General features: G+C 37.2%; 1 long non-coding RNA gene across 1 annotated transcript; it reads left to right on the forward strand.

Annotated features, from left to right (window-relative positions):
• The first annotated feature begins 695 nt into the window (after positions 1-695).
• Positions 696-20,395, forward strand: LOC123579698. The gene is made up of 4 exons (XR_006702902.1): positions 696-808; positions 10,800-10,929; positions 18,479-18,594; positions 19,994-20,395. It is a non-coding gene; the product is annotated as an uncharacterized LOC123579698 (long non-coding RNA).
• Positions 20,396-25,589: the final 5,194 nt, after the last annotated feature.

Genomic DNA, 25,589 nt, shown 5'->3' on the forward strand with positions numbered 1-25,589 from the left:
GAGAGCACAAGCAGGGTAGGGGCAGGGGTGGGGGGAAGAGAGACAGAATCCCAAGCAGGCTCTGCACTGATAGTGAACTCACGAACCATGAGATCAGGATCTGAGCCAAAACCAAGAGTTGGATGCTTAACTGACTGAGCCACCCAGGCACCCCCAGAGAAGTTACTTTTATGCTAAGCACTGTTCTAAGTGTTTTATGTATACTAGCTCATTTACCTGTATTGATTCATTTTATTTAGTGGGGTTTCTAAAGGTTTCTGAAATCATTTTTGAGAAAATAAGCTCAGGTAAGGTTACTAAAAACCATATGTCTCCTCAAATGCTGGAATATTCTGGAACTACCCAAATATCCCATGCTACAATTGGTTCTTAAAAAATTACCATCATTTTCTGGAGAACTGAAGAGGGAGTGATTCTTATTTCATAATGCATGTTTGTTACCCTAATTCAGATATGACTGTAATACCACCAAGATAGCATAATAAAAATCTAATTTTTCTAGACAAAGTATCCTTAGTAAAATTACAAACTGGTAATTTTTTATGTTTATTTATTTATTTTGAGAGAGAGAGAGAGAGAGAGAGAGAATGTGAGCATGAGTGAGGGAGGGGCAGAGAGAGAGAAGGAGAGAGAGAATTCCAAGCATGTTCTGTGCTGTCAGTGCAGGGACCATGAGATCATGACCTGAGCTGAGATCAAGAGTGGGACACAACCAACTGAGCCATTCAAGTGCCCCTACAAATGCTAATTTTTATAATTATCAATACTGAATTTATGCTGAAAAATATCCAGGTTGGAAATGTTTGAGGTAAGGTATTTCAATAGACTAAAATTCTAGAGATTTTTTTTAAAAATCACCGTCATTATGTCAAACATATTCTACCATGGAGATAATCCAAATCACATATAGTCACATAGCATGGGTCACTGGTTGCCTACAATATCCATGATCTCCTTCTCATTCACCAAGAGGACTCCAGGAATCTACCCAGCTGGAAGAAAACATTTCCCAGCCTCACGATGAATTAAAGGTAGCAATCATGGGGTGGTGCTCTAGGAAAATTCTTTATGAAGAGCTGTATTTGGCCTTCCCCTAGCCCTTCTTCGTCCTTTTGGTCCTGCCCCCCTCATCTTCCAAAGCCTAGCCGAGAATACAGGTGCAATTACTAGACCTGTAATAGTCAATTTGGGGCTCTAAGGTGATACTGAGGATTGAAGCCATGAGGTAGGATGGCAGAGCAGAAAAGACAGATATGGAATCCCTGAAGACAGAATAGAAACACTGTGTCCACCCTAGACTGCAACCTCTGCCCTTCTTTTTTGTAAATTCAATCTTGCCCGAGTCAAGGTAATTTGAATTTTTTGTTATGACGCTGAACACAATCCTCGTTCTTTGAGTTTGATATTTTATTATTTTTTTTTAATTTTTTTTTTTAACGTTTATTTATTTTTGAGACAGAGAGAGACAGAGCATGAACGGGGGAGGGGCAGAGAGAGAGGGAGACACAGAATCAGAAACAGTCTCCAGGCTCTGAGCCATCAGCCCAGAGCCTGACGCGGGGCTCGAACTCACGGACCGCGAGATCGTGACCTGAGCTGAAGTCGGACGCTTAACCGACTGCGCCACCCAGGCGCCCCTGAGTTTGATATTTTAGATGGATATATCATGTGGAACACATATGAAAAGTTCTAGTAATGGTGCCTTTATATTTGTCTAGCAGCTTACCATTGAAAATGTTTTCCACATACATCATCTCTTTTTTTTCCCCTAAAGGAATTACAGATAAATGAGGTTAAATCATTTCAAACTGATGAAACACACAGTGAAAGCACTAGATACACTAGAACTAAGATGATCTGACATCTTTCCTTATCTTTCTATTACTTTCTTTCCTTTAATTATAGCTGCACTTATACAGGTTAATTTGCTTTTATTTTTATTCTTATATGTAGAAAAAGGACATTTTAACCTAGATGTTTAGTTTCTTATTATTGTTGGAAATTAGCTCATAAAAGGTTTTCTGAACTCCATAAGTTTCAATTCCAATTCAACGTCTCTAATTTAATGTAAAATATTCACTTTTTTTCTCTTTAGATTCCCTTCACCCATTTCTCTACCCTCATCCCCCACCTCTGTTCTCCTACTCCAATCTGTTCTCTGTGTCTAAGAGCTTAGTGGGTCTTTTGTTCTGTTTGGTTTTGGTTTTTGGTTTGTTTGGGGGTTTTTTGGCTCCACATATAAGATAAATTATACAGTGCTTTTCTTTCTCTTTCTGACTTATTTCTTTTAGCATAATGCCATGTTGGCACAAATAGCAAGATTTCACTTATTTTCATGGCTGAATAATATTCCATTGAATATATATATATATATATATATACACACACATATATATACACATATGTATATATATATATATATATATATACACACACATATATATCACAATCTTTAATCCATTCATCAATTGATATTTAAGTTGTTTCCATATCTTAGCTATTAAAACTCTAATAACCTGAGAAGTGGTAATATCAGGTGAAATTATCCTCATTTTATAGATGGTAAAACAATTTCATATGTTAAGTGACTTGCTCAGGACTATAGAGGTTAAGTAGAGTATCTTTAATGTGAACTCGAGTCTTTAAACTCCTATTCCATCTCTTTCTACTATGTACTACTTTATCTAAGAAAGTTTTGTTTTTCCAGATAATACACCATTTCTGAAAATATTCAGCCAGGTATTCAACCTAGAACATGTAAATGCATTTGCTTATTCTTCATATTAACAACTTCAATTCAGTGAGAAGGCATTCCATTCACAACTCAATAGCTATAGGCCAAGAGAAACACAACAGTCTGAAGGTGATTTACTGGTGATTTGGGAAGACCCCAGGAACATTATTTTAGAAAAATCTCTGGCACAAAAACAGACACATAGACCAATGGAATAGAATAGAAACCCCAGAACTAGACCCACAAACGTATGGCCAACTCATCTTTGACAAAGCAGGAAAGAACATCCAATGGAAAAAAGACAGCCTCTTTAACAAATGGTGCTGGGAGAACTGGACAGCAACATGCAGAAGGTTGAAACTAGACCACTTCCTCACACCATTCACAAAAATAAACTCGAAATGGATAAAGGACCTGAATGTGAGACAGGAAACCATCAAAACCTTAGAGGAGAAAGCAGGAAAAGACCTCTCTGACCTCAGCCATAGCAATCTCTTACTCGACACATCCCCAAAGGCAAGGGAATTAAAAGCAAAAGTGAATTACTGGGACCTTATGAAGATAAAAAGCTTCTGCACAGCAAAGGAAACAACCAACAAAACTAAAAGGCAACCAACGGAATGGGAAAAGATATTTGCAAATGACATATCGGACAAAGGGCTAGTATCCAGAATCTATAAAGAGCTCACCAAACTCCACACCCGAAAAACAAATAACCCAGTGAAGAAATGGGCAGAAAACATGAATAGACACTTCTCTAAAGAAGACATCCGGATGGCCAACAGGCACATGAAAAGATGTTCAGCGTCGCTCCTTATCAGGGAAATACAAATCAAAACCACACTCAGGTATCACCTCACGCCAGTCAGAGTGGCCAAAATGAACAAATCAGGAGACTATAGATGCTGGAGAGGATGTGGAGAAACGGGAACCCTCTTGCACTGTTGGTGGGAATGCAAATTGGTGCAGCCGCTCTGGAAAGCAGTGTGGAGGTTCCTCAGAAAATTAAAAATAGACCTACCCTATGACCCAGCAATAGCACTGCTAGGAATTTATCCAAGGGATACAGGAGTACTGATGCATAGGGGCACTTGTACCCCAATGTTCATAGCAGCACTCTCAACAATAGCCAAATTATGGAAAGAGCCTAAATGTCCATCAACTGATGAATGGATAAAGAAATTGTGGTTTATATACACAATGGAATACTACGTGGCAATGAGAAAAAATGAAATATGGCCTTTTGTAGCAACGTGGATGGAACTGGAGAGTGTGATGCTAAGTGAAATAAGCCGTACAGAGAAAGACAGATACCATATGGTTTCACTCTTATGTGGATCCTGAGAAACTTGGCAGGAACCCATGGGGGAGGGGGAGGAAAAAAGAAAAAAAAGAGGTTAGAGTGGGAGAGAGCCAAAGCTTAAGAGACTGTTAAAAACTGAGAACAAACTGAGGGTTGATGGGGGGCGGGAGGGAGGAGAGGGTGGGTGATGGGTATTGAGGAGGGCACCTTTTGGGATGAGCACTGGGTGTTGTATGGAAACCAATTTGACAATAAATTTCATATAATAAAAAAATAAAAAAATAAAATAAATAAAAAAATAAAAAAATAAAAAAAAAAAAAAAAAAGAAAAATCTCAGCTATCTGACTCAAAGACCCAGAATAAGTGAGCCAAAGATATACAATGTGGGTGGCAGGAATTATTAAATGAAGAGGAAAGTCTCATAGGTCTATGACTTGAGGATGTACAGTCAAATAATGATTTTTAAATTAGCTGAATATTAAATAATGGTGGGCTGTCAGTATAAACGTTTTATATAACTAATCGCATAACCTAAGTCTACTATTTTCTTCACATTAAAAAAAAAAAAAACCTCTAACAAACACTCTGAAGCATAAACTGTAAGTTTTACAAGTGTCAGTTGATCATGTTTTCATCTATCCATTAGTAGTAGGCAAATGTCACCACTATCTGTATTACATGAAAAAGGCAAAGAATGTGCCCCAGATTCCGGATTCCAACTAAAAAGACAAAAAATAGAACCAGTGACTGAATTAGCTCACCACTTTTTTTCTGCACAAGTAAAAATAGTTTTAGAAATGAGGAATCATACAAAACAGAGGGAAGTATACCCACCAAAAAATCTAATATAGTAGACCAATAAGAAGTTGGACTTTGGGGCACCTGGGTGGCTCAGTCGGTTAAGCGTCTGACAATGGCTCAGGTCATGATCACAGTTGGTGAGTTCAAGCTCCACATCAGGCTCTCTGCTGTTAGCACAGAGCCTGCTTCAGATCCTCTGTCTCCCTCTCTTTCTGTCCCTCCCCCACCCTCTCTCTCTTTCTCTCTCTCTCAAAAATAAATAAACATTAAAAAAAAGTAGTTGGACTTTGATGTAAGGAAGACCTAAGATAGAGTCTTGACTTTGCTACCAATTGGCTCTTTGGCCTTAAACAAATCATGCACACTCTCTTTCCTCACCTATCAAATGAGAAAGATAAGAGTGCCTCAAAAATCTGTTGTGAGGAGTCAAGGAGATCACATCGTTGCAGGGTGCCTGGGAAGTAGTATAAGTACTCAAAAATGGATCATCATTAATATTTTTTAGATAGATCATAATTAGAATTTTCTTTTCTGATATCCCAAAGTCTTCTCATATATCTCTTAGGTCAAAAAGGGCATGGTTTACTTAAAAAATATCTCCAAATAGCATTGCCATTATCAACTTATTTGTGTATGTATGTGTATGAGTGCATGCACAAGTGTGCCCGAAACATCATGATCGAAAGCGATGAGAGATTTCTTTCCTCCTTCTTTTTCTTTTCTTTTCTTTTCTTTTCTTTTCTTTTCTTTTCTTTTCTTTTCCTTTTCTTTCTTTTTTTTTTTTGGGGGGGGGGGAGGTCGGGGGACTGTATCACTTTAGACCAAATGATAGGCCAAAACAGACTATTTTTTTCTTCAGTGTACATATGTACAGAATGTACACAGTATTTGAGGCAAGATGAGGTAATACTAAGATGGGGTTTCTTTCCTGAAACTTATCCTGTTGAACAATCACCTCTTGAAGTACAGAAAGGTTGACTTAGTACAATAAGCTATCTTAAAGAATTCCAAAATTCTTCAAGTTCTGAATACTAAGGAGAAATCCTTCATTTAATATTTATCTTGATTTCAACAAGGCTAGAAAACATCAAATTTGGGTAAGACAAATACAATAAGTACTCTCCCATTCTTTGGTCCACCTCACCAGACAAATATTGAAAGTGGGTATGGACTGAGGACAGAGAGTACATGAAGGTGAATAATGGCACATAAAATGGCCTTTTGATTTTCACCAAGGTTGTGATGTTGCTTCTGGGAGTCCTCAATTATCTGATGGATACAATATATATCCTGTCAAACTGCAATCTCCTAGTGCACAAGCTACTTCCTGGATCTCATCTGAATTTACCACCGGAAATCCCCACTCCTTAATACCTCGCTAAATGGTTCCTTTGCAATAAAGATGGATGCAGCTGTGTCCCAGAAGCACCTTTGCACAGAATGACTCTATTTTGCCTGTTAACATTTTAACCACGGGCTCTAAAGCACTAGTATTTAAATGAGAACTAAATCAAAAATTAAAAACTCATTAATTTACAATACTCTCTTGCTGAGTATCAGGCAGTTTAGACAAAACAGAAGTCTACCTATGAGGAAAAAGTTGACTACAAAAATTAATATTGCAAACAGGAATCCAGGAAAAATACATATTTAAGAAAATAATTGCTATCCACGCCTTCGGAAGGATAGGCTAATTACAAATATCTTTATATGTATATATGATCATTTTAAGAATTTTTAAATGATATGAATAGCCTAGGTTGATGTTAACACATATTCTCAAAAATACTAAAACTGCATGTCTTTTAAATATTATATAATGAAGACTGTCTTTTCCCCAAGCTAATATGAATTAAGTTTTTTATGATTTTTAAAAAGAAAAAGGTAAAAAAATATGTTTTATGATAACTGATCAAATATTAGATTTTATATACCTGAAATATTTTTTGTATTCTATGAAAAATATGCATATAAATACATATATACACACACAACACACATATGCATATACACATTTAAGTATACATATACAGGTGCAGAGGCACACATATATGCATACATATGCTGCTTATTTCATTCATTGGATGAATTGAAAAATAGATCACTGTAACAGAATCATTTGAGGAACTGAATGCAAATATCGAATAATATTTTACTGGCAAAATCAAGCAGACAAAAGCTTCATCTAGAATAAATATATAATGTGGCCAACAAAACTGTAGAAAAATGTTGGCAGGCATCTGTAAAATATGTGCAGATAAGGTAAGTCCACCCATCCTTTCAGAGAAATACAGAGACGGACCAAATGCACAATATGAAAACAAAGTCCTGGAATCCAGAACTCCATTTGAGGAGGAGGAAAGGTTCACAAATCCCAGAGACCCTTTTACATAAATTTTGATGTTTTCCTTTTGTGTACAGTATTGATGAGTGTGTCATATGCTCATTGAGAAACCAGCCCTCGGTAATTGTCAGGGATCTTCATTCTTAGTGCAGACTCCACTGGAAATTAATTGCTTCGGTGCAATCTGAACCACATCATAAATGTCATGTAGAAGTTGCAGGGAGTGAGGAGGCAGTGACAGCTCAATCCTCACTGTTTCATTTAAAGGTGGGTAAAACACACTGCGACAGAAGTGCTCTTCATCAATAATTTAGTCCGCAGTGTAAAGCCAAGCCGTGCCAAAGATGCCAGGGGAGCCGCTGCCTCCCTGGTTTTAATGACACCAGCAGGGAGGGGTTGAGGGGCCAGCTCAAATCAACATTCACTGCACATCTGGGCATGTCGGCAGATGAAGATATCAAGGACTGAGCTGACAGGACAAAGGGTTGAAAAAAGAAGTGTAACCTAGAAAACCTTTACTTTGAATTCTTTGTATAAATTCAAGGGAGATGACAGTTCCTAAGGTCATCTTATATAATAAAACTTCAGTGATCTACATAGAAAATTTTAACCCTTTCCATCATGTAATCAAAGAAAATGAAAGTTTAGTTTCTAACGTTCATTTTACAACTCTAAAATATTCCTATTTGTTCCCCCCAAAAGACTTCTGCAATGAATGAAATGTTAACAGGGATTTTCTGATGGCATCTCATGAACCCCAATTATAGCTCCTCAAAAGCCCCACTATGGTTGGGGGGGGAGGTCAGTCCAACTCTTAACCTAGGAGAGTTTAATATCTTGGCTATTTCACAATGTTTGCCAGAAACTCAAAATTTAGTTAGGAAGCTCCCATTGTAATGGAAAAGAAATAATGTAAAATGGCACAACCACCCGTTCCGTATTGTACCTACTTTAAAAACAGATAAAGGAGGGAGGAATGTATGTTTCACTACCCAAAGAGTGCTGTTTCTGGGATTCTAATGCAAGAGTTTAGATGGGGCTTCAAAAATGGGAATTATTTGAATTATATGAGTAGCAATCTTGTCCTAATCCTTTGAGGACACCATGCATCCCCAGACTGTGGTCTTCTTAGAACTCCAGAGGCCAAATTCAATTATCTCATCCTATGTTTTGTATATTTGGAGGACATCACAGCCTCACTAGGCTGACTGGATTATCACACTAAGATTCAGTCTTCACTGAGGGAAATTTACTGAGTTTCCATTTTCACGCTAATGGTTTTCACCACTAAAACGGAAGTTAGTAACAGGGTTAATGCTAACCAAAATTAAGAGTTTAAATTATTTCACTATAGAAATAAAGAATCAAAGACAATCAGTATGTGTAATTTATAAAGAAAAAACATGAGGCAAACACAAAATGAATTTCAAATTTAATACTCTGATAACATTTGGCCCCTTTTAGGTGATTAGTATTTAGGTGATTATTATCCAAAATATAGAATGTGTGAGAAAGCCACACTAGTTTCAAAGTGTGAGTTCATGGGGAGGCCTATGATAAGAACCTAATAAATCCAAATTTCAAAAATTTCTAAGCATGATCAGTCCATCTCAAAGCCATTGTAGGATTAAAAAAATGTGTAATACAATTTAAAACACATTTTGAAAATGCCTTTTATGAATTGGTGCTGATATTCATGACACATCATATTTAAACCATTACTGCAGATCTTGTCACAGTTTGTCTTGCTTTTCTAAATGTCTGGTATGTAGAGTAGGTTATGGTTCTTGCCATTAATCTGCTAATTTCCTCAATAAACTCAAAAAGAAGAATGCCAACAATCCAAAACAGGGACAGGTAGGCAATCCTATAGGATGTAGATTTGACAGAATGACACACCCAACCCAACCCAACCCAATGCCCAAGACAGGTTTTTCTAGTGGAGGGAAATCCCATGTGACCTGTGAAGAGTCTCACCAGAAAGAAAAGTGTCTGCGATACCAAATCCACACCTAATATACACAAGAAAGAATCTGTAAAATAGCTTGGTCTGTAATTGTCGAACTAGAAACTTCGTGTGAGCACATGCCAAATTTCCCATTTCATGGCTGATAAAATACACACAATTAATCAATAAAAGTCACAATTACCAGCCAAAAACTTTGTCCCACCACTTCGGCTTTTCTCAATGTACTACTATAGTTAAGAAAGAATTGCTTAATTCCATTAAACACACACACACACACACACACACACACACACACACACACACACACACACATTCTCATTTATCAAGAAAATACATGAGGGATAAGACTATTGTATTAGAAAGAACTGAGATGGGGGCACCTGCCAGGCTTGGTCCACAGGCCGTGGGACTCTTTATCTCAGGGTTGTGAGTTTGAGCCCTACGTTGGGTGCTGAGATAATTTTTTTAAAAGACAGAAAGTATTGGGGCGCCTGGGTGGCGCAGTCGGTTAAGCGTCCGACTTCAGCCAGGTCACGATCTCGCGGTCCGTGAATTCGAGCCCCGCGTCGGGCTCTGGGCTGATGGCTCAGAGCCTGGAGCCTGTTTCCGATTCTGTGTCTCCCTCTCTCTCTCTGCCCCTCCCCGTTCATGCTCTGTCTCTCTCTGTCCCAAAAATAAATAAACGTTGAAAAAAAAAAAAAAAAGACAGAAAGTATTAAGTTGAACCATATGAAATTGCTGATGCTCGGCTCTTTTCTACCTACAAAAATGTACCTTCATATGCCTCACCCTAATAATTCTCCACTTTTTAGCAGCTGATCTAAATAAGAACTCTGATGATAATGTAAATATTTGTTAAAATCATCTGTTCAATAATGCTTTCACAAATTTTAAAGCCCTAATATGTACCAAGCACTTTATTTGGTCTTAGATTAAAAAAAAAAAAACACTAGTAATAAAAATCCTTGCTTCTTCAGGAGAAATTGAGAGAAATTAGGAAATATGTGAGTTTAATGCTAAGACAATGGAAGTTCTGTTAAATAACAACTAAAAATGAGCAAACTGCACCTTTGAAATTATCTCAGTTTACAGAAAATAAAATTTGGGTGACAATAATTTTTCTATTTTTCTATTTTTAGTGTCCATAAAAGCAATATCATGAAGCCAACACATAGAAAACTACCACAACTTGCTGGTGGCAAGAAAGACCTGGGGAAAAGATATTTCATGTAGGCGATAGGAATGAAAAATAGAATGGCAGGTGTCACAAATATCAAATTAGTGTCCACTTTATGAACAGAAGCTGCTCAACTCTTTCTCCATATTCACATGTATGAGTCCCTTGAACTCCAGATGGAAATGGATGTTATAATTATCACCGGACTGTTGTAATCTTAAATGGGAATGGAAGATAATCATGCTGGAGTGTCAGATCCAAAGGATGGCTGCTTTTAAAAAGCCCATTAAACAATATTATCCAATTTAAATGGTAGCATTATCAGAAGGGCTTTGATAATGTAGCTACCAATTGTGCTCTCTTGATTTGTAACTTTCTTTGAGGGCGTGGGGGAACATGAGCTGTTTAAAGCACCTTTTAACAAAGCTCCTAATTTCTTTCTGACTTTGAATATTCTCTTTTCACTGCAGAGCTGAAGGAAACCTGTAGCTCTGATTAGAATGAACTTAGATTATACAGAAGGCCTGCCCTACAATTATACATGTGCCGACATTAAAACTCAGAGAAGCAGCAGCCCATGGTACAAGGACTAAGTGGTAGGTAAGAGAACATCCATTCGAAACTACAGAAAAAAGCAGAATGAGTAGGGCCTTTTTGAGAGTCAGATAAAATATCTCAGAGGAGCAGATTTCTAATAGATATTCACCAGAGAAAAGTCACAACCATTCTGACATACTTAGTTATTTTAAGAAACCTTGGGATCTGTGCATGTCCATATATATTATACAAATGTTTACCCAAAATATGTGACTACACATTACTGACGGTAGCAGGTATTTTTAAATTAAATTTTGTCATTAGAGCATGATGAACCATATCAATACCTCTTCTCAAACACCAGTAAAGGCACTTGTTTTTTGTTTTGGGGGTTTTTGTTTTTGTTTTTGTTTCTTTGCCTCTACTTGCTAGTGTTGGTGGGATATGTGAGTGGTAGGACCCTAGGAAGAGGAACTCTTAGTTTAATAGGAGTAACTAATAGAAATCACTAATTTAAGTTAATAATTTTATCATTTAATATGGGTGTCTCAAAGGGCCAAATAAGGATTTTTAAAAGGAGTCTTTTCCAATATGTAGATTTTTTAAGCCAGTTATTGGAACACTCTAATAACCATCTAGGCAATAATGGATGAAGCAAACAACCCCGTTCTAAGAAGTCAATTCTTGGGGCGCCTGGGTGGCGCAGTCGGTTAAGCGTCCGACTTCAGCCAGGTCACGATCTCGCGGTCCGTGAGTTCGAGCCCCGCGTCGGGCTCTGGGCTGATGGCTCGGAGCCTGGAGCCTGTTTCTGATTCTGTGTCTCCCTCTCTCTCTGCCCCTCCCCCGTTCATGCTCTGTCTCTCTCTGTCCCAAAAATAAATAAACGTTGAAAAAAAAAAATTTAAAAAGAAGTCAATTCTTTCTTCATTTAAACCCAACCTCCCTGTAGAATCACAAGACTCAAAATTAAATTTTTTAAATGATTATTTGTTTTTGAGAGAGACATAGAGTGTGAGCAGGGGAGGGTCAGAGAGAGAGGGAGACACAGAATCTGAAGCAGACTCCAGGCTCTGAGCTGTCAGCACAGAACCCAATGCAGGGCTCTGACTCCCTGATCACAAGATCATGACCTGAGCCGAAGTCCGACGCTTAACCGACTGAGCCACTCAGCCGGCCCACAATACTCAAAGTGGAGAAAAGACTTGCCCGCCAGACTTGTTAGTGATGAGAGGTAATGCTGCCTGGTCCTACTAACTGGCATCTATTCCACACACCAGTAGATTTAATTTGCCATAAAGTTAAACATCTCCTACAAGATGGAACCATTCGCCTGGACATTCATTCCTTGCCATCTTCCCCATAGTGTGAAATGGCAATAAATATTCAAGACCATAAGGAGGTGGGGACAGATTGGGAAAAGGGCTCTTTCTTAGGAAGGAAATGAAAAGATATAATTAAAACAGGGTAAATATCTGAAGTCTCAGCTACCTTGACCAGTCTGTGAGATCTGGGAGAAAATATGCTTTCAAGATCTTGCAAAAAGGTCAGAGGAGGGTATTTTGAGGGTAAGGGGGTGGAGGGTCCTTGAGAGGAGCCAGGGAAGAAACATTCTAAATAGGCTTTTTTTAAAATTCACTTGGGTTTGCACAATATGTTTCTTGAAAGAGTTTGAAGCCCAATATATAAAAAGCTGACTATTTATATATTTGATTCCTTAAAAGCAATTAGGAATACAAAGCAGATGGTCCAGCATTGTAGATTTCCCTTTTCATATTGCTTAAACACTAGAGATCAATAAGTCTAATATAAACAGATGATTTCCATAGCAGGGTTTATAATTAGCTGGCACTGAATGTGTCCAAACTCTAAAATAATTAGCAGAAGCATGTGGCACACCATTAAAACCTTGTGGCTTGTCTGCATTTACATTTATAATTATTAAAGTTAATTATGATGCTTGTGGTGTGGTTCCAAGCTCCTTTACAACTTAGATTAAATATTTTTTTTAATCCCATAACTTCCTTTCTAACCTTCCTCGAGCCTCTAGAAAACAGTGAAATCAGACCAAATTAGGAATGTATACCTGCCATTTTTTTGCTCCAAAGAATAAATTCTGACTTTATCATAAAAGATACAGTCTTCTTAAAGACTTGGCAGCTTTCTCAACTGATACCAATATTTCGATCTTGAATTTTAATTTGTTCATAATCATGGGGATAGGCAGAATAACAATGCTTACAAGTTGATAGAGTGAAAGCTGTCATTTTGAGAGCTAAATGAGGGGCAAGTCGGTGCCAATATAGTCTCCTCAATTTATTACATAGTAATAGAGAATTTAAAATAACATACTTACATGATGTTCTTGATTCAAGGTCTAAAGTTACTCTCAAAAAAAACCCAATAATGTTACCCTCAATTATTTTAGAGTACAGGAAACATTTCACAGAGTGGGAGCAAGCAGCCCATTTTTATTTTTAAAGCTCCTATCTCCTAAAAACAGCATTTAATAAAGGCTTCTCCTGTATTTGGAGCTCTGGGTACAACAAAAACTATGACACAGACACTGCTTTCTCAGCCAGAACTCATTCTCACCACCAGTCATGATGACCACAAGAGTAGATTTCTTTAAAATTTGCACCAACAAATATGATGACATTTCTTTGGGTCTTATACTCAGGTGTCACTTACTGTCACCTGCAACAACTGGCCACAGTTCTTAATATAAATCTCATTAAATCTGAAGATTTCCAACCTCCAGCCAAGAATACCTTGCAAGCATTTTTACTCTGTACTGTATGCAATACACCAGGTCAAACTTAAAGACATAGTCCCTAACATATTTCCAAGACAGTAAATCAGAAAACAAATATTAAATACCTTATATCCCACATTGGCTCACAGATACTCCTGCCATTATATTCAAGTTATCTATACTCAATAAATATAAAATGTGCACTTTCTTTATAAAAGAACCCATTGACTTACACAGTTTAAAGTGATGTGTCTAGTGTTTTTCATTTGCTAGAATTTAACATAAATTGCATACACAGTTAGTATCCTGCCAAAAAAAAAAACAGAAAAACAAACAAACAAAAAACTCTATCCTTTGCTATTTCACTCTTCAGATAATTTCTATTAGATTTTTACATGAATTTAAATATTTTTGTCCACTTACAAATTGTAAAACACATCTCTATAAAGTAACTACCTGCCTCATTTCTTCCTCACAAGAGAGGGAAATTTTTTTTTTCAACGTTTATTTATTTTTGGGACAGAGAGAGACAGAGCATGAACGGGGGAGGGGCAGAGAGAGGGAGACACAGAATCGGAAACAGGCTCCAGGCTCTGAGCCATCAGCCCAGAGCCTGACGCGGGGCTCGAACTCACGGACCGCGAGATCGTGACCTGGCTGAAGTCGGACGCTTAACCGACTGCGCCACCCAGGCGCCCGGAGGGAAATTTTTTAATAGAAATGGTCACGTTTTTCATCATGAAGAAAAATCCTTTGTTTCATCACTTCTCATGATGCATCATTTAGAAGTAAAAAAAATTAAAATATACTTTATTCAAAGTATTTTAATATTAGAATGAAAGAAAATCATGTTAATTTCACTGCTAGTGAAATATGTAGATAAAAAGACTATAATTTTAATGTAGCATATAAAAAGGTAAGGATGTAATATTAGCAGAGTGATTTTAAAATTACATATTATTTTAATAAAACTGTTAAATAACTATGTCCAATGAAATTTTATGGTCATTACTGGCTAAGAGAGGAACAGAAGATGAAAAAAAGAATAGAATGAGATGGATCAAAGTGAGGAAAATCTCAAGACTGGAAGGAAAAAGAAAAGACACAGGAAAAGGAGTACATAGAAGAAGTCAAGAAGAAAATTAAGACTGTGGAATCTATATAATGGAAATATCTGTCTACTGGAAAAGGTCATGAATATTCTCCCAGCCCAGTCTCATATCTCCAAGATCTACCCCCAGTTCTCCAAGATCCAATGTGAAACAATTTTCCCCCAGAGAAAACTTAATTCATACAATGCCCCTAGTTTCACTACAGTAGAAGAAATGTATTTAAGTACTACTGTCTTAATTATCATGTGCTATGTTATAGTCATATGTGTGTGTTTATATGTGTATATTTGACATATATGTGATTTATGCTTCTTGAAATTTTTTCTGAGGATACTTGCATCAAACTGGTAGTCTTACATTATTTTTCCTGAAAAAGTTAATTCACATCACTATCTTTCTTTACTGAGATAACCCAGAGACGTTAACAAAAGCAAAGTTTTTAAAGTTTCGTCTTATTAAGAGAAGGAAAACTATTTACATGAAATCTTGTGATAATAACACCACATTAATTTGCATTCTCTATAATAATCCAATGCCATCATTCATACAATTTAATTGCAAAAACATGAATTATGCCAGTCTTGATCTTATACTTTCTGGCTGCCTAATGTGTTTAGAGAAGTTTGTTAGATGTTGGAGTCACAAAGATTAACCTCAAATGACTCACAGTCCAATTGCTGACATGAAGATGTCATGAGCAACAATCCAAGAGAAGGCCTACCTTGTGAAAAGTGCATGGTACAAACCACACTTAATAGATATTCAGGAAAGAAAATCAGTCACCCAGGTAGCCTTCACTAAAATAATAAAACTTAAAGTACATTTTTTTGGAAGGATAAGACTTCAAAAAGCTCTAAGATATTAGGATAGGATATTCCAAGCCAAACAAAGAGGAGGTGTGTGTGTGTGGGGGGGGGGGGGTGTTATGGCACAGAATTTATTCAGTGAAGAAAGAAATAGGCCAATTTGGAGAAATAAGTAGATGTCACCTTGTATGAGGTTGCTAAGGAGTTCGTATTCCCACGTCAGATGATAGAAAACTTTGCAATTTTTGTGTGTATGTACAGGGCTTGCTTGGATTCTTTTTCCTCACTATGTGCATTATCTTAAAAAATCAGCACAAATTCCTATGCCATTTTGCCCACGTCAATATATTCTTGGCCTATAGAGAATAAAACTGAGGTCCTATCCCCCCTGGCAGCTCAAGTATTTCCATTTATCAAATCTCCAATAAAAAAAAAAAAAAAAAAAAAAAACAAACTACCTAGTCCTTTCTCAAAAAACCCACATTCTTCTCCCAGACTAGTTAAGTCTACTTCATGTCCATCACAGATTTTCTGGCCCACTCTTAGGTTTCCTCTGGCTCAGGCCAGACCAAGAGATGTCTGGAATGTGACAAGGTAGTATGAGCCTGCCAGCTCTATTCTGTTAGCAAATTTATTTTCTTCTCTTAGACGGATGATAAAAATGTCACGGTGTGATGCTTTAGCAGGCCCAGGAGCTCCCACCTACAGCTGTGGGGCTCGAATGGGACCTGAAGCCAAGAATGCCATAAGGAACACAGACAGTGCCTCTACCATCATGCTTCTCCGGCATTGCTCATTCTCCTGCTAAATGATGCAATGGGACCCCCTCAGGGATTCTGAGTCTGATCATGTTTTTCTTGCTATTTTTTTACTTCCATCTTCCCTTCACTAAAGCAGCCCAAACTACTGAATTTTTCATGAAACAGATAATATCGTTGTACACAAGATAATGGCATTCAAATACATCCATCTGCTTGTTAGCTCTGACTACATTGATTGCAATTTTACTGAAAGAATATTTACAAAAAATGGTTTTTTTCCCTCCTTTTGTGGTATTAAAAATGCACATTTTCATAAGGGAACTATAGAGGGACCCGTATACATACATAAGCTAAGAGGGGAAAATGAACTGAGAAATTAAGCAGCAGTCCCTGGGGCTCATCCAAGAACAACAGTTTACTTTTTCTCAAAGATGAATTTGAAATCCAGATGAGTTTTATGACTCAATGATTTTGTTTTTCCATCAGCTAAAGAACGGATTGTGGAAAACTGATTTTCACTGCTATGATAGGCAGGGCCCGGGCGGTTCCTCCAAAGGTTGGAAAATAGAGTTCTGTCACTCACCATAGCTAATGGCAGTGGCCAGGTGGAGGAGGATGAGAGAACAATAATCTTCCTCTGGCTTCTTTCAATCTCCATGGAGGGACAGGAAAGATGAAGAGGAAATCAGAGTAGAAGAGAGTAAAAGAGGAGGCAAAGGAAGTGTGTCCTTCCAATCTGCCTTTGTGGCCTAGAATTTGGCCTCTGATCCTAAAATGGATAATCATCAATCTGATCCACAGAAGGAGAGTTCACTAAATTTTTTCACATCTCATCTCAAAGACAGTCTGTTTTATAATATGTTATTCAATAATTCCTAAACGCCCTCTAGCTCTGTCTTCTTATTTATAAATGATGCACTTATGTATTTACTTTGCTATTTTAATTGCCATTCTCCATCTTTAGAAGTCAAATGGAAAATTAATTCTGTGTGTTGGTATATTATGTCATAAGATGTTGTTTTTTCTGCACTTTTTCTTTGTCCTATTCAACCACAGTCATATCATATAAACTGGTTTGGATTCTTATTTGAATAATTGCTAAGACATTTTCTAACTGGCATGAGATTTTTAATTGAATGTTCAATTAATTCAATTACCCCTAGCTTCCCTAAATTCTAGACAATTATCCCTAGCATCCTTAAATTCTAGACAAAGATTTTTTTAATCCAGTATACAAATGAAACAGCAAGTTTATTTCAGTCCATACTGTCCTCAATCCTCTAAACCAAAAGGAATGACACCTTGCACTTAACCCAAACATTTTCCAACCAAAAAGCTCTTATCATTCTTTAATACTTATAAGATTTGTAGGTAGAAGCTTCCTTTAAACTTTCAAGAAATGTTTTAAACAGTCAGCAATTCTTGCATTAAGAAGTAATTTTAATGAAAACCCTTAAGAAGAACTGTTACAATAAACACAATGACACACATGCACAGGCATACATACTTGTCTTTTGAATGATATCCACAGTGGACGAGGGTGGGTAGATATGGTAATAGACTTCATGAGTACATTTTATACAATGTTATTTTCATGTACCATGGGATAAACCCAGATTTTTCGGAGCCTAGGCTGATTTCTTCTATGTGCCCCATATCATATCTAGAAACTTGCATGAACCTAACAATTAAAAATGAGCGGGGCGCCTGGGTGGCTCGGTTGGTTGGGTGTCCAACTTTGGCTCAGGTCATGATCTATGGCTTGTGAGTTCGAGCCCCGCGTTGGGCTCTGTGCTGACAGCTCAGAGCCCGAAGCCTGCTTCAGATTCTGTGTCTCCCTCTCTGTCTCTGACCCTCCCCTGCTCATGCTCTGTCTCTCTCTGTCTCAAAAATAAATAAACATTTTTTAACAAATTTTTTTAATTAAGTAAAATGTACGGTCCTCCTTTATTATTTTGGGTCATTGTTGAATCAGAATCTGCTGTGATCATGAATTCCTTTCCTTTTTAAAACATATTTTATCATTTGTGAGACAGTGAAGTAAACAAATTATGCCAATGCTTGATGTTCTTGAAAATGATAAACGGTTTTGTGTGTTCTTCTGTATTTTCAAAACAAGTTGAAATTCTATTTAGAAATTACTCATTGGTCTGAGGTGCCTCTTCTTTTTTTTTTTTTAAGCTTAATATAATATAATATAATGGAAACCATATGGTGCATGGGCAGGCAGCCCCTTGCCGTGGATACTACGTTGTTCTCACCACATTAATATACACACTGAAGATCAACCAAGGGAGGTAAGTCTTTCTAATATTGTTTCAAAGTTTCCCATTAAATAAGTTTGGCTCTTGATGTTGGATCTAGTTTAAATAACTACCACCTTTCCATGCCAATGCTTTAGCCATGATATGTCTTTGCAAGATAAGTTATACTTATTTCTAACAACTAACTAAACTGTCACAATCTCTAAATCAGAGAACAAAGACACTGCAATAGCAATAAAATGACATTACTTACTTTAAATATCAATGAGAAGTAAGGTAATAACAGCTGCATAAGCACACCTTATCCAAACATTCTTCCAAAGGTTAAATCCCTACAAACCAAATAACCAGGAAAGAAGGTAGGTTGGATGACTGTCCATCTTGGTCTCATCATACGGGATGAGAGAAAAGGCCGCATCTTTTGTATTTTCTTTTTCTTTCTTTCTTTCTTTCTTTCTTTCTTTCTTTCGAGATCGGGGGAGGGGCAGAGGGAGAGGGAAAGAGATCATCTTAAGCAAGCTCTATGCCTGACATGGAGCCCTGCATGGGTCATGACCATGAGATCATGACCTGAGCTGAAATCAAGAGCTGGACACTTAACTGACTGAGCCTCCCAGGTGCCCCATTTTGTATTATTTTAATAAACTCTGAAGTCCATTGTAGAAAATCAATAAATATTAACAAAAAAAAATCTGGTGCTAAGACACTGGATTCCCCTTGTACACTATAGTACATAAAGCATTCTCTAGTATTTTCACTTACACCAGAATAATGAGAACTGTGTATTAGAGTCTGGATTAGGGATATAAATTTTAGATCTCCAATACGGATGTATCATCTCCCACAACTGTTCTTATAATTCTTTCCTACCTAGGCAGGATAACCAATTCACTGTATCCTCTAACTGCTCCTCTTAGGACAAGAATCTAGGTCAGTCCACTTCCTGTCTCTATCCATGTAAATCTGTCTCAACTCAACGACTTTCCCTAATAAAGCATTCACTACTTTTATATAAGTGCAAAACCACTAGATCCAGATCCTTTTAGAACATGTGGGACAATTGTTTATATGTCCTGAAAGTTCCGTAATACAAAAAAAAAAAAAAAAAAAAGATAATAATTACTTAGTGTCCTCTTCTAACACACCTGTTAGGAATATGGAGAGGAAGAATATATAGTTCCTACTCTCAGGGAACTTATAACTTAAAATAATAAACAAGAACAAATAACTGTATAATATAAATTAAACAGACACTCCAATACAATATGCAACTATATACCAATGTTACAGAGTTCAGAGGAAGAAGTTATTTTGGGCAGGAATAATAGGGAAAGCTTTATTCTTTGAGTACAGCTAGGAACAATTCTAACTGATAGAAAGGTAAGAAAGAAAGAACCGGGGAACCACACAGACCAACTTCCTTTTGTTACAGATGACGACACCAAGAATCAGAGCAGTGATGTGACCTTCCAAGTTAACAACAGAGAGAAGTGATAGAAAGGCAATGAGAATTCAAATTATAACTACCAAGGTAGTATTTTTTTTCTCTACCTGATGAGACCACAGTTTCTCCAATTCCATAAACCTACCTCATTCAAGAAGGGCAGACAATGGGCTCATAAAATCAATAAACTACAGTCTTTGGTGGGAGTTGACAAACTTTTTCTGTGTGGGGCCAGGTAGTAATATTTTAGGCTTTGTGGACCATGTGGTCTCTGTAACAGTTACTCAGTTCCGCCTTGTAGTATGAAAGAAGCCATAGACAATATGTATGTAAACAAATAGCTGAGTTCCAATAAAACTTTATTTTCCAAAAAACAAAAAAAGGAGGCAAACTGGAGTTGGTCCACAAGCTATAGCTGTCCAGGTGTCTATAGCTATATGAAATTTTTTTAAAAAAGACATATATTCAAGTTAAATCAAATCCAGTCACAGTTATATGGTTAGAAAATATGCATTTGAACCCAGGTATGTCAGTTCAGGGGCTCTTAACTATTCTTTTTTTTTTTTCCTTAGAAACTAGGGCACTGTCTACCTGTACTCTCAAGATTTTTCTGTTCACAATAGCTTTCAGAATTAGAGATAAGTTAATTACCATTCTGCCACAAAATGGAGACAATTTTTGGGTCATAACCCAGATTATTCAGTGGGTAATACCTGGGTAAGTATTAAATTGGTAAATCAGGAATTAAGCTGATAAAATCAAAATCTGCAGAAGAGTTAAATTCTGAACCTAATTTGTGTGCCTTATATAATACTTGTAGTGTTTGCTTATCTTTCATAACTCTCCAATTCAGATTAATTTTAAGAATTATTTTGGCCCTACAGACTCCGGAAACTTTGGAAACACATCTCCTTGGCAGTCAGAAACCCACTCAGAAGCTTTCATTTCCTTAAGGGAATGTACTGTTCTGCCTTCAATCGTCAGAAAGGTTGCTAGAAGCATCATATATTAATGACACTTTGCTGAATTTCAGAAATAGATTTACATTATATAAAACTTAAGAGTGTTGGAAAGGAAAAGGAGCAATATAATACCCTCCTACAGAGCTTAACTCCGTAACTTCTATCTCCCAACCTCTCTGGTAAGTCAAGATTCTTCTCTACTTGGGCACTGCCAGTCCCAGAAAGAGATGCTTAGGGAGCCGAACCAATTCAAGCATTCTGCTACATGGCGAGGAGTTCTTACTTTGAGATTTGAAGCAAAAAAGATTATTTGAGGGTAATTCAGCTTAAATGAACCTGTGACCAAATTTGTTATGCAGTTAAAGTTCTTCAATTAATCACACATATATCTCCTACCACAAAGCAAATTACACAAACTTGAATTTCATTATCCTACAACCCTTTCTACTGAAAACTTTGCAAATATTTTCGATAGACTAGGAGAGATTCAACGTATGGAAAAGTCCACTGTGTCTAGCTACTACTGGTCCATTATCATTTTCTTGGCCTCCTCATTTCCTTCATTAGTTCTCAAGGTTGAACTAGTTAGAATCACTTAGAATAGAGGTTTATCAAAATTGTTGCCCAAGGGGCTAAGGGTACAGAGTTCCAAGGCCAAAACTTGGGTGGGTGAACTCCAGGTATCTAGCAAGCAAATTCTCTCCAAGTGCTTAGATAGCCCTGAGAGTAAAATCCAGAGAAGCTAAGGAAACTAGGGGATTCAGAACTGCAAGATACAAAACCCAGGAAGGAACAAAGCAAGGACACATGTCTCCAACTGCTTTGAAATGGCTGCTGGGGTGAGAGTATATCAAACAGTTGTGAAGGACATGTTCTATATACATTACACAGCAGTTCTCTTCAAAAGAAATTAAATAATTTTCTAAGGTCCTCTGCAATTTATGCCTTTTAGGAAATTAAATGGGGATGTATGTTTTTTCACCATGTACTTTTTGGGATGGAATGCAGCCAGGCTACAAAAATTTTGTTATCTTCAACACTATTTTTTAAAAACAAAAATCAAGAGACAAAATAATTTGGATGCTGGCTATGTCTAAAATGTTCTAACAAATGGGGCTCCCGGGTGGCTCAGTCGGTTAACGGCCTGACTCTTGATCTCAGCTCAGGTCTTGATCTCAGGGTCGTGAATTCAAGCCCCACATTGTGTTCCACACTGGGTGTGACGCCTACTTAGAAAAAAATTATAAAATGTTCTAAAAAATTATAAATCAGGATATTGAAATTAAACTATATAGTGGAATTATATAAATCATGATAAATTATAGATACAATATATGAATCCAGTGCAGAATGTGTGGATGTGTTTGCTTTTGTTTTTGTTTTGCCAAGGCAAAGCTGGGTACCACTGTCAGTGCCCTGCTCTACAGTAAAAAGAATTCTACGCTTTTCAAGAGGGCGGTGAAACAGTGTGCACTCATTTGGAAAATTCTCAGGCCTACATAGAGGAATCCCTATTGCTATTCAAACCCTTAAGATAATCTAATCTAGAGAGATATTTTTCTTAATGAATGAAAATGGCTTCAAATGACCATAAACCTATGTTAAATTAGCACCCTGTTAACTTAATACAAGTAGCATCTTAAGCCAACTGAAATTAAATGATCACTGAGAAAGATTATTATGAGACTTACCAGTCTTTATCTAACTAAAAAGAATTTTTATTTCAAGTGATATATAAATATCATTTCACTTATCTGATGATCAAACTTCAAACAATCTGACCTACCTAGAACACTACTTATAGTGGATTCTTTTTAAATTCCCTGAATGGCAAATTGCCATCAGAAAAAGAGGAAGATCCTTACACTCACGCTCTGCGGAGGTAACCTGAAGCGTCCCACATAGCTGGGTAGAAAATAAAGCAGGAGGGTAAATGCAAGAGCATTAAGATACAGCAGGTGTCATGGGAAGGATGAGACCAGAGAACAGTGCAAAGCACACAGAACCATACAAGCAAAGGACTTTGAAATTACTTGTGCAGCAAGAAAACATCCTTTGATTGAAACCAGAAGTATTTAAGTGCTAGCATAAGACGATGTATTTTAGAAAATAAGTTAAGGCAGTCGTTCTCAAATTCAGCATGTATCAGAATCACCTAAAGTGTTTATTAACACAAGGGCTCTGGGACCCATCAGGAGTTTCTGACTTCATGTTTCAGGGACGAATGAGGTTCAAGAATTTGCATTTCTAACAAGTTCTCATGTTGTGCGGATGCTGCTTTTCTGAGACCTGCCCTTTGAGAACCACTGATGTAGGATATGAGAGTTCCTTCTTTATGAAAAATCTGAAAAACAGAGCGGTAAACAAAGAGACTCACTCAAAAGGAGACACTGCAAGCCAAAGGTTGATTCCTAAATGGACTGACTCACACAGAGCCGCATCCTAAAGCACTTGCTTGTCAGTTACCATTCTCACTGTTATTTCAAACCTGATTTTTTTTTTACAAGAATAACTAAATTATTCTGGAACCTGTTTTCCTCAGCATGTAAGACATTCCTAAAATCATAAATTCACTTGTGCTTTATAATAATTGGTATTATTATCTAACTCAATCGAAAATGTGGAAGCAACCTATAACTCTGTGCCTAGTTTTATGAACTGGTTGATATGATGTCCTTAAAAGCCTTCCTTAAAAGTCAGGCCTTTTGTTTGTGGGTGGGGTGTTTGTTTGTTTGTTTGTTTGTTTTAGTTTGTTGGTTGGTTGATCTGCATTTAGGTTACTACATCGAAGCACATTTAAAATGTACAAAGGGATTTCCTTTCAAAGGAATCTTACAGAAAACCCTTTTTAATGTGAAGGATTATTACACACAAATGTATCTCTCTGATAAACTAGATTTTCATGCAACAGTTTGGTAAAAAGCAAACTTGTCAACACACTGCTCCAAAGATTTCAGTTTGAGAAATTACTTTCACCTTTTTCTTTCTCTTTTGAGGTAATTCTTCTACTTCAACTTAGCCTCATAAGTAAAATCTTCACATGTGTTACTTTTAATTTCTTTTCATCCTTGAGAAAATGAAGAGTATCAAGAGATTCTTCCTTCAGAGTGAAGGGCTTCTTTGAAACTCCAATGCTCCAAGCAATGCCCTAAGTAGGTCAAATTTCCAAGCTGTAATTTCAGCAGACAAATTTGTCTGATTCCCCAAGACAATAAGAGGATACTCACTGCAAGGGTGTTTCAGCTGTCGAATCCCAACCTGCAAAGTCTTTGTGGTCTAGCCCAACGCATCCCAACTGCCCATGACATGCTAACATTAGCTTGAGCATGAACACTCATTCCAAAATTCCAAACTATACTTGAGGTGTCTGGCTGGTTCAGTCAGTAGAACATGCAAATCTTGATCTCGGGGTTGTGAGTTCAAGCCCCACGGGTGTACAGATAACTTAAAAATAAAATCTAACCAAAAAACTTCCCAACTATACTCACATATTTCTCCATTCTGAATGTCTTCGGTCCTCCAACTCATGTTCTGTCCATCTATCTTCAAATCTAACTCTACAAAGTCTTCCCCAAACACTTCATCTCAACGGAGACAACGCTCTCTTCATTTTCTCCATCCCTCCTAAATTTACTTTCTATATGCCTCATTATGGCACATTCTATCTTGCGAAAGAATTTATTTCATAGTCTGCTTTGTATGCTTAACAATAGAATCAGTTCTTAGATGTTAAGAAGTATACCTTACTTAGCACAACCGTAGTTACTCAACACATAGTTCTTCAATACTCTATGTACAGATTATTAATCCGTGCCTATGATAGTACTCATACTCCAGTCCAATTAAGCCACAAATGTGCTCCCTGAAGTGGTTCATCTCAGAAACTTAGATTTTCTTGAGACTGCTTCCCCTAGCGAGAAACATACGGGCCATTTCTTTGCCATGGCAGAAGGAGAACCAAGTACCAACATGGAGGAGCCCTGCTCTTGCAATGGTCTTGCCTTCTCTGTGAGATCAATTTCCACCCAAGTCTCCACTGAAAACATTTTGTGCTCCAAATAATTGAAAGTTTCTGTGGTGACACAGTGAAGGGCTCCAATATTATACAGTGGGCATTATGTCTCTTCATACACAGAGCAGTGGTAAGTATGATGTTTACTCTGATAAAACATCCCAACAGAGAAAAGCAATTCTCAAACACAGCATCACCTAGCACAATGGTTAAGAGTCTGGGCTTTAGAATCAAAGATGTGAGATTTGAAAAGTTTTTGCCTTTTACTGGTGGTCTGACTTTGGACTAGTTATAATCCATCCTTGGATGCCAAATGTGAAAATGGGATCCGAATGACCCCTGCACAGGCTGCTTTAAATAATCAATTTAGATGACATCTGTAAAGAACTTAACAACATCTGGTACAAAATAAGCATTTAATAAGTTGTGGTTGTAAGTGTTATTAATGAGATTTTAGTCAGGCGAACTATAGCTCACAAATACGGACCACTGAGGCACAAAGAAAGCACGGAAGCCAAGTAGCTAAATATAGGCATTGGTCTTGACACATTTGGCTGTTAATCACAAGCCACTAAGTGGCCCCGTCCTAGAGGCAACCAGAAATCCTGTT

Source organism: Leopardus geoffroyi, chromosome A3, assembly GCF_018350155.1.
Source record: "Leopardus geoffroyi isolate Oge1 chromosome A3, O.geoffroyi_Oge1_pat1.0, whole genome shotgun sequence".
NCBI classification, from domain to species: Eukaryota; Metazoa; Chordata; class Mammalia; order Carnivora; family Felidae; genus Leopardus; species Leopardus geoffroyi.